Source organism: Balearica regulorum, chromosome 2, assembly GCF_011004875.1.
Source record: "Balearica regulorum gibbericeps isolate bBalReg1 chromosome 2, bBalReg1.pri, whole genome shotgun sequence".
NCBI lineage: Eukaryota > Metazoa > Chordata > Aves > Gruiformes > Gruidae > Balearica > Balearica regulorum.
Window position 1 is genome coordinate 70,421,004 of NC_046185.1, and position 10,853 is coordinate 70,431,856.

A 10,853-nucleotide genomic window follows, 5' to 3' on the forward strand; every position below is an offset into this window, starting at 1 on the left:
TATGTAATAGAAGGAACCTGTAAATAATCTTCTTACTATTGCAAGGAATACAATTTTAATACTAATTTTCCAGGCTTTTAATTAATTAGGTAGTTTAAATTTCTTTATTTATTCATTACAGTTTCATGCTTTACCTTACAGTTTTAGGTGAGAGGTATTTGAAGCCTTAGGGAAACAAGTTGCAACACAATCCTGCTCAAACCACACAGACCAGGTTTCCTGAAGATACACATTTCATAGTCTAGTCCCAATTTACATTCATAATTCCCACTAGAATAAACAGGAGTTAAATAAAGCTACTGTGGGTTTAAGTCTTTGTCCGTTATAAAAAAGGGGATGAAACTGTCCAGACCTGAGTTGCGGCTCTTGCTATTCTTTATTCTTTTCCTTCCTAATCCTTCCCGCTCAGCACACATTTCTGAAGTTAGCAGGCATTTAACAAGTATGAAATGTGCTTTTCCTTCTGGTACCTCCTTCTACAGAAGAAAGGCTCAGATTAGTCTTGCTATGGGTTCATCAGTGCATTTAATAACTGTTAATTTAGGCACTGCCTTCTAATATTGACATGACAGGGGAAGCTTAAAAAAAAAAAAAAAAAAAAAAAATAGTATTCAGGTCCTGAAACACAGACGAAAAATGTGCAGCTAAACTTCATAAACGAACGCTCTGGGGAGTGCAGGAGCCCCTACAGCGAGCTGCGATACTGCAGTGCGCTTACAGGAGGAGCCATCTACCAAGTCCAGCTAGTCTGATCAACCAGCCTAGTTAAACAGCTATCTACCTTTGCATGGATGCGCGTGCAATCACAGAATGGCTGGATATTACAACTTCTGATGAAGTTTAAAGTGTTTGCTAATAATAATACAAAATCTAATGTGAGCCAAAGTACCTGTTAACTTGGTATCTGAGGAAAATGGGGATGGCGTGGTGGTACTCAATGTTGTTTTGTCCTATCATCAAGCATCTTATAAATGTTCAGAGAGGGAAATTCCTTCTATCTCTGCCCAGCTCTTCTTGCCCACTGCAGGTTGTGTACCTGCACTTTTGGTTGCTTTGGGGTTTCTTTTTGGGATTATGACCCTGATTCCAGGCTGTTCTTTGGACTCTGGGAAGTTACAATTTGGACGGTTGCAAAGAGATGCATAGGGAACTTCAGAGGTATTGTGAAACCCCTTGAAAATATGGTTTGCAAATTCAAATTAAGGTGGTTGTGGGATGTGTCACGTGGCATCTCTACAGAAAAGACACATCAACTCAAATTGCAGACAGAAGCCTTGGGGAAACAACTGTTCTCCTAAATGATTAAGGTCCGAAACACTTTTTTGCAGAAGCCTCGCAGCGAATGCTAAGCTCGCCAAGAGCACTAGCCAACAGCTTGTTTCGAGTAGACAGAAGTCATGGCAGGAATTTGCAAGTCTTGCCAAAACCCTCGTAACTATAAGACTGATAATCAGATATACCCACAGGTGAGAAAGCATTCTCACAGTGGCTTGTAAGAATCTTTCTCTGTTCAGTTTGCTCTTGATATGCAATAGGTAGATTTTTACAGTTAGGCAGGGTAACTAGTTAGGCAGCTTGTAACTAGTGCTCTTAATTTCTGTATGGATCCCTCTCCTGTTCAGATCCGAGTAAAAAGCCTCTTTTGAACAACGTTTGAACAGTTTTGCTTGTGCTGAAAATGCTTCTTAGGAAACGATTATTTTACTGCCTGGTTCACCAACCTTCAACACCATGTATTATGAATCATAAAATATTAATCTTGAGTCTTTAACAACATAAATAAGAATCTTGTTTAAACAAGAACAAACAATCTTTGAACAGGGTTATGCTACTGTGAATGAAATTCCCCGTACTTTGATAGTGCCAGGCTCCCAGCCTGGATGCTTTCTTCCTAGTTCTTGAACTTTCAGAAATAAAAATCACAACAAAAAAGCATAAGAGCATAATTTTGTTTTCATTTTCATGATACAAGAGCAGACACTAGCCAAATACATAGATTTCAAGTTTACTTCAGGATCTATTCACTAACACTAAATAATTGCATGCTTTTAACTAATTGTTCTATTTATTTAACTAATAACTTGAAATAATTTTAATATTACTCTAATTTTAAGAAGTATTACCCCAGAATACCAATAGCAAAAGAAAAGTGAAGGGATCCTTTTAGCCAGCAAAATACATAACAAAAGGAAATGAATTACATTTAAATGGCATCAGACCTTTAACACCTCTGCTAAGCGTCAAATCCAGAGAAATAATAAATAATGCACTATAGCTCATGTTAATTCTAACATTATTCATTCATGAATGAACAGAAATAGGCAGCTAACTCAATAATGGCACTTTTCTAGTATATCCGTGGTAATGTAAAAACTATGTTGGCATTTTGGGTTGGGTTTTTTTCCCATAAAATGCAGGTATCATAAACCACTGTGCAGAGTCCTGGCAGGATGGAGGACACCTAAAATAATGTGATTTTTTTGAGTGAAAGCATGGGGTGGGGGGAAGACTATTTTCCACAGAGTTTCAATTCATACAAGAGGCTGTGACAGTATCTTTATATTAGCTCATGGTCAAACCCAGCACAGTTTCAAGCAAGTAATATGGACATGATGGAAGATGTTTTCAAGCATTTAATGAAGTGGATGCTGGTGTCATAATTTTTAAATGGATAGGTTACCTTTGCTTTTGTGTTAGCGGAATTGTTATCCACTCTCAGAAGGGTTTATATGTAATGCTAAAATTATGAAATCCCCAGGAGTCTTAAATCTTTAGTCACTTGGCTACCTCTTCAAAGTAAGCAGCATTTACATGAAACTGAAAGATCTATTTACTGAGTGGCTCATGGGTTATGTTGTACAATGAAATTAAAACATGGCATTTGGAGCATGTAAAAATATTTTTCCGATTTCTTTTCATTGTAATTGATGTTTTTTACAGTATGTAAATTTTTTATTAAACTAATGACAACCTTATAAGGTTAGAAGTCCTTATTTTATCCTCTAGTTATTACATCATAATCCTTTGAATAAGCATAAAACTTCCTTTCTTGGTAACATATTTCCCATGACCAAACAGCTGCTATAAATGGCAGAAAGAAAATGCATACACATGAACATACAGAACCACCACTCATGTCACATTACACTATCATTCTGTTTTCTTTCTTAGGCTCTGGACCTGAATTTCTTGCATATTCCAAACTACCATTACATTGCGGGGGGGGGGGGGGGGGGGGGGTGTAAGTGCTCAGAACATGTAATCGACACCTATGTACAATATAAACAAAAATGGATAGTAAAAAGAAAAATCTTTGTCATCTAAGCACTTCCATGGCTTAACTCCATTTCATTTGAAGGACTTAATTGATAGGTTTTCTATTAAGAGAAATGCAAAACAGATACTCGTTCTTTTCCAGCGTGAGATTTGCATACACAATGTCTGGTTGTCCAACATCAGAAAGCAAATCTTGATCTGTAGCTACTCTAAATTCTAGTTCAAGACACTCTAAATTATTGTATATACGCATGTTAGTGTTACACAAATGACAAATAGCAAAAATGTGCATTTAGCAAAACTAAGGTGATTATTTCTTTGAACAAAAACTGAATTCTTACTTTTGTTGTAGAAAATGCTATCACTGGAAAATGTCACACTAAGTGTGGAAAAGTAAGCCCATTTTATGGTAACTTAGTTTGTATCTGAAATTCGTTAATGCAGTTTTTAAATACTATAAGAGGCTCTATAATTTCTAAAGGAACTGTTTGATTTAATGCCCTAAAAGTTGTGAAGTGTCTTATTCAGGTAGAAAGATCTGACAGATTTTATAGGAAATGGTGTTCCAGTTCCTTGAGAAGTAGAAATTCAGCTGAAGCATATCATAAAGCTGATTTTTATTATTAAAAACACGTCCTGTAGCTGTAATTTAACTTAAGCAAAAATGAGCAACATAAAACTATATTCAGACAAGAAAAATCTTATATTTTATGTTCCAGCACAGCAAACTGCAGGCCCTCAAATATCTGGTTTGATTCCAAAAAGGTTTCTTTTTTTATTTTTTCGCTCAACCTGAGTGCAGTAAGGCTACATGCTCTGTCTGCAGGGAGGGAGAATGGGGCTTTAGTGTGACAGATGAGTCTAGTGAATACTTTTGTGAAATAATAAAAATAAATATGTCAGCTTGTCATTAAAAGAAATAGGTTGTCGTTCTTTGTTTATTAGTCCTGCCTGCAACCCAGGGTTACCTACTGTGTATAAATAGGTTTGCTAGATAACTTGATTTTCTGTTTCTTTGTAAAAAAAATTTGGAACAATTGGCTCATTTATAACACTTGTTAGGTTAAAAATTTGGGTTTGTATCGTTTCCTTTAAAATCTGTACATTTTATATAAAACAAGAGGAGAGGCTATTCTAATTCTGGTTTATCCTAATATTGTCTATGAGAAAAGGAAGAACAATGCATGGCAATAGCTCAAGTGTCAAATGAACTTCAGAGCAGAACCAGAAAGAGCCTAAATGAGCACACACACATATATATATATATATATATATATAAAAAACATTAACAAAACCAGAGAAGGGTGGGTGGTCACAAGAGCCACAGAATTGCTGGATACACTGTAGGCTTCTCCTGAAGCCTAATACAAATGTCTCTATTATAACATACACCTTACAGTGACACTGGTCCCTTTGTTCCTAAATACAGCCTTGTGTAAAGATGGAGCGCTGTAATTAAAGGAAATAACCAAAGTAAATTACTATTTACAGCAAATTGAAGTAATACAGTGCTTATTTTTCAAAATGTACCTGGCTTGGGTGACTTCATTTAATCACGCTTTCAAATATTTCTGTCACAGACATCTATAGGTTTGATCTGCTAGTAAGAGAGATGTTTTGAGAGCTCGCTCCCTGCCTTTGCTCATGGCAGCCAGGGAAAGTTAATAAACTTAGGACATCTGTTCAAATTATCACTTTCTCCTATCCATGGCCAAGCAGGCAAGATACCTCACCTCATTTCCAGAGCCAAGACAAAAGGAGGAAAGACAACAAGCCCCCATAATGAAAGCACTGAAAGGTGTTTATTTTTGGATACTGTGTCCCAACCCTGGGACTCTCTCCCTGATGAGATCGCTGTGTGAAAAGGCACAGTGCAGCTTTCAGGCTGCATCCGTACCTTCTGGTGTGCAAGAAGAAGGTAGATTTTGATGCCTCAGTGACCAGATCTCCTTCCAAGTAGTTTGCTAAATTCCCACTGGCTAGGAACAGCAAAGCTGGAAGTGCACTAGATGGAAACCGGGGGCCACGATAATTGTACAAAGGCCTGCTGAGATTTTCCTAACTGCTTCCAGTAAAAGAAAAGAGTCCCCTAGTAACAGTGGTAAGTCCCACAAGAAGGAACAGTACACTATGTTCACTCATATATGAATAACACTTATTTTATCACATGAAGTTATAGATCCAGGTGCCCTAATGGAAAGAGGGCTTAAACAAATACATCGCTGGGTAAAAAACTTGCCGTTTTTTCCTCAGATATAACTTAACTTGTAGTCCTCTGTTGTCTCCAACATGAAGGGTCTTCTGTAAGCAGTTAGAATCAGGAAGATTATTTTTTATTTGGTATCATAACGAATACAAACAGATTATGTGAATTCCCTCTTTTGTTTATGCTATCTGGGAAAAAAAGGAAATCAACTTAAAGGGCAATGTGATTGACCATCATAGGTAGGAGGTTACGTTGGTATGACAGGACATTGTGAAAGGAAAACCTGAGGGGCAGGTTCTGATCTCCCTTGCACCTCTCCATGGTTGTTTAATTATCCCAAGCTCAGTTATAACACTAAATATAAGGTGATTAATCCCAACAATTGTAAAAGGGTTAAAGCTTTCTGATCTTTTCTACAGTTTTCATTTTCAAAAGCTATGTAATATTCTACTACTAAAAAGATAAAATCCCATTGACCACTACCTGACTTTGCACACATTTCCACCGCAGGAGGGAAATAATCTGAAAGCCCAGGACTACAGAAGTAAAAAGTTACCGGAGGTGAAAAGCTGTGCAGACCTAGCTGTGGGGATCCCAGGTACGGCAACTGGTTAACCAGGAAATGCCGCAAGCATGAATCGTCTCTCTGCTCAGGTAGTGCCAGGTTTTGAGACCACTAAGTGTTAGACAAAGCAGGACTGCAGCTACTAAGTTAGTCTGTGCTTGCTTACAGTGTTGCTCTAAGATGAAGACTAAAAACGTATCTTCAGAATGCGTTGTGAGTTCTCAGACAATTAAGCTTACTGTCACACAGTCAGTGGGGGACAAAAATCTGGAGAGGACAGAAAATGCATCGTTCTGTGTTCTGTCAGAATAGTTTGAGTGCCCCTGTCTCAGTGAAAGAAAACAAAAACAGCGATGATATCTTTTCTGAGGCAAGAAACCTGCACCAGGATCAGACTGAAGAATCATTTATTCCAGCATCACGTTCCTGACAGCAGCTGCCAGAGAAAGGCTGTGTGAACAGCGTGCAGGGTAGGAACGTAAAGAGCGACAGCATGAAGTCAGACTGCAGGTTCCACCAGGAACTCTGTATCTAGCCTCTAACAATGGTCACTTATTGTCAAGCGCGCAGTGAGACTTCCCCTGAACGCCCTCTGAGCAGCAGGTGATGCCTACTTTGAGTCAGAAACATCTTTGCATTCCACAGCTGTCAGTCTGGTGGGGTTTTGGTTACCCTGAATTTGTCCAGTCACTTTCTGAACCCATCTAAAATGATCCTTTCTTCTCTTACACCCTCCCAGCTTCCAGTACCCTTGAGTTTTTTAAACTATTATTTTTAATCTGCATTTTTGCATGCAATAGTCCTCAATGGCTTTATCTACCATATATTCTGCTTGTCTCCCACTGCTAAAAGTCTACTTAATCAGTGCTAGTTTCTCTTCTCTCTCAAGCTATACAAATTATTCTCCTAAAATATGTTAGTTCTCCCTACAAGTTCTGCTTCTGGTTTTGAAAGAGAGCGAGCAAAAAGAAAAGTTCAGGGTGAAATTCACTGTAAGATCTGCAGTTTTGCTTACCCTTGGCTGTAGAAAAATGTGCAGCTTTCCACAGCTAGAAGTACGCAAGTGCTAACTCACAACTGGAGAGGAAGGTGCCGCTAAGCCCAGGTGAACCACAGGGTGACTGCAAGTAGAGCAGTGGTGACACGGTGGGGGTACGTGTAGGGAGATTATCCCACTGAGAGTTTAAATCCGTTGAGTAGGAGCATGTGTCTTTAAAGTAATGTATAAATTGGGCATTTGAGGTATTCTCAGAGTTAGATGAGTGGTTGGAAGAGATTATCAGTAATCTCGGATGACTGCAGAGATGCTATCTCGTCCCTGAAAAGCACCAGGTCAAGAGCAATACAGTGATGCGGGTTAGCCAGTGGGTGGGAGGGGAGAGCCGACCTGCTGGAAGGGCTCAGGAGCAAAAGGTGGTGTTCACTACACACAGAACAAATGTGATACCTGAACCTTTATCCAGTCCTGCTTGCTCCCCCGACATGAAACAGCTTATTTTGACCTCTCTTATCTACACATCTTGGAGGGAAGGGTCAATTTAAAAACTAGGAAAAGCAATTTTCTAATTCTTTCCCTGTCTGTAGGCTACTTGGAAGAAATTAGAGATGTTAATCAAAATTCTAGCTAAAAAAAAGATTTTGGCTAACATTTATCTTCAGAACAATGTTCCTGGCACACGGGGGAAGCCATCACATATAAGGCCTCCAGGATCCAAGATCGCTAATTACTGGCACAGTTCTCCAGTCAGTGTATCCTTTAGCATTCTCCTCTCTGAGTCACTTAAAATACTGTGTATGAAATACAATACTAGAGGAGGGAAAGAGAAATCTATAAAGTATGATTATTTTAGACGTATTTGATTTTGACTTCGCTTCCTCTTCCTGACCTTTCATTAATCTAGATTCTCTGCTCTTAGATTACTTTCTATATCTATGCCTTTCTTTTATTATTCAAAGGCATGTGAACCATGAAAGCAACTTGAAAATAATCTCCTTTGGCTACTAAAACAAAATCAAATTGTTTTCACTGATTATAAAGAAATTTTTACTGCTCAGTTACAAAGCCAGTGAAAAGCTAATTTTAAACTTATGAGATACTGATCATTAAAGTAGAATATTCAGGTTTGTGTAATAAGAGCCAGTAGCGGTAATCAGTCTTTAAAATAACTTATTCAGAAGCATTTTCATTCAAAATATTTTTATCTCTGTTTAAGAACTGTGGGATGATTATAACTGATAAGCCTGCATTTCATACAAAGCATTAAGCAATTGGAAAGTGGATGAAAACAATTTCCTTTTCAGGGGAACTCAGCACATGAAAGTAACAGTCTGGAAAAAGCTTTTCAAATATTCCTAAAAACATCTTAAATTGCTGTATGATGAACAGCAATATCTGCTCTTGAGCTTTTTTTACGTTTTGATGAAAAAGAAAAACAAGCTTTTATTGCGACTGAAAATAAAAGCCAATCAAACTGAAAGTATATTTTGGTGTTGAGTACTGGAAGCATGTAGTCAATACTGTAAAGCAGGGTTTGAAGTGTTCTGTTCTAAACAAAACACAAACATTAATGTCACATTTTACTTTTCTACAAAGGCAGAAGGCTGCTGAAGGACGGGGACTGCAGCCATGAGAAAAGTCAGTGGAAAAAAGGAGTAGCAAGAATTAGTCCATTTCTAGTAAGAAGTTGGTTCCAGCTGGACATCTCTGTGATAAGAATGATTGAAAGAGTAGTCCAAAAGGCAGTGAAAGCTAGGTGTGGGCAAAGGAGAGGTGTAACTGTGCTGATGATGGGACAAAAAGGGAAACTGGTAACTATGGGAGGGCCCAGGAGATGGTAATGAGCAGAGATGGGGCAACTGGGCGGATAGAAGGTGAGAAATGAAACAAAAAAACAGTAAGCGCATGTGAGGAAAGGCAAAAATAAAATTAATAAACTGCATTAAAAAACCTCTGATAGTCCAAAGGCCTGAGGAATGGCAGTCAAACTTGTAGGTACGAGATACGTTTGATCGGGGAGAGGAACGACCGACGCGGCGCTGAGCACCGGTGGAAAGGAGGAAGGCGGCAAGGAGCACTGCGCGGCCCTGCCCGCCTCTGCCCCCCGCCCCCGCCAGGCCCTGCGCCTGGAGGGGACTTGGTGTTACCCAGCACGAGTGGGCAGGGGAGGGAGCGGGTGGGAAGCGACTCCACGCTGCTCAAGTGTGCTCCAGCAGCCCTTCTGAGCGGGGTTCTGTTCTGAAAAGAAGCCAAGGGGCACATCGAGGTGCTCACCGTGCAACGGTGCCCGGCATTTTGTTTAAGGCTTGAACCTTAGCTGTGACTGAGCCTGGAAGGAGGAAAATGAAAGCAAGAAAAGAACATGAATTATTAATGTTTCTACATTATTGTGCTTAGAAAGCAATAGCCAGGGAGCTGGGTGGAAGGGAAAGGCCTTACAATGGGGAAGCTGGGGGGCTAGATGCATCCCTCAGAAAAGATGAGGTGTGGAGGTGGCATTTTATTATTACTCTTACAGCTCTGAAAAAAAGCAATAATCACTCATCCTGATCAGCAGTATAAATGTAGAAATCAAGCGTTATGGAACTGAAGGCTACAAATTAAATTAAGATAGCATCAGAAGCAAGACAGAGACTTCTTGTATCTGGAATGTTTTGATCTGTGACAGTCCATACCAGCAAAGAGTTGGTCTGGCCAACCTCCTGGCATTTTTCTATTTGTCATTTTATTTTTCTATGCGTGCACTTAATCATAGCTTAAATGCCCAACTATTTTCCCTACCTTATTAGCACTTGAGTGTAGCTAGTGATTTTGAACACCGTTCAGAAACATTTGCAATTCTGTGTACCTCCTTATGTGCCCATCCATCATCTACTGTATGAAGATACTCTTGCTAAATAGCATGCTATTTCAACCAGCCTGAGACTTGCAGACCAGGAGTGGGAACTGGGTGGCCATCATATACAAACAAGGATTCTTGAAAAAGCAAGACATCTGACAAGCCTCCTTGCCTTCCTGACTGTTATTTGGCATACTAAACATAGGCTGTGGAGAGGAAATGTGCCCTCCTGTTTCTCCAGAGAATTTCTGTGGCAGTACCTTCCTCTGCATCACCATGCAGCAACTTTTTTCATATAAGGCAAAAAAAAAAAAAAAAAAAAAAAGGAATGCAATTTATAATATATGTTTTTCACAATAACTAGCAATACGATCAATAACTAACAATAGAAATGTTCCGCTAGTGGCAAGGAACATTTTATGGTCTCAGCTCCATCAGCTGACATTACTAAGAAATACATGCCATGGTTTTCTTCACAAGACAAACAATATTGTGGCTACAAATTCTCTGTGTTTCTTACAGGCTTGTTGTAATCTTTGCTTTCTGTCACATTTTATTTCCTAGGTTATCAACATATGCTTTGTCCCATCCTGCGGCACATCTACAAAGCTTAACATTTTAATTTATATTTCTGCTGAATTACCCCAGTCCAAACTTGCTTATGAAGCTTTGGGCGTGCCTTAAGGAAGAGGTATTTAAACCCATCTATAAGTAAGATTCTGTGAATCTAAATTGTGTCTGGCCATTAGGATCTAGCATTATGACCCTCAAGTAAGAGTTTTTAGCCCTTTCATGGTTAAAATCAAAGCTCTGTTGACTCAACCACGTTACAGCTGATGCCAGATATTCCTGCACAAAATAGGTTCGCCTCAGGCAATCAGTGCCCGGACAACACAGAATCTTGGATAGATGAGCCCAGAACTGGTATAGGAAATAAACAAGGGGGCATGTGATCCCCAGACAGGTTATA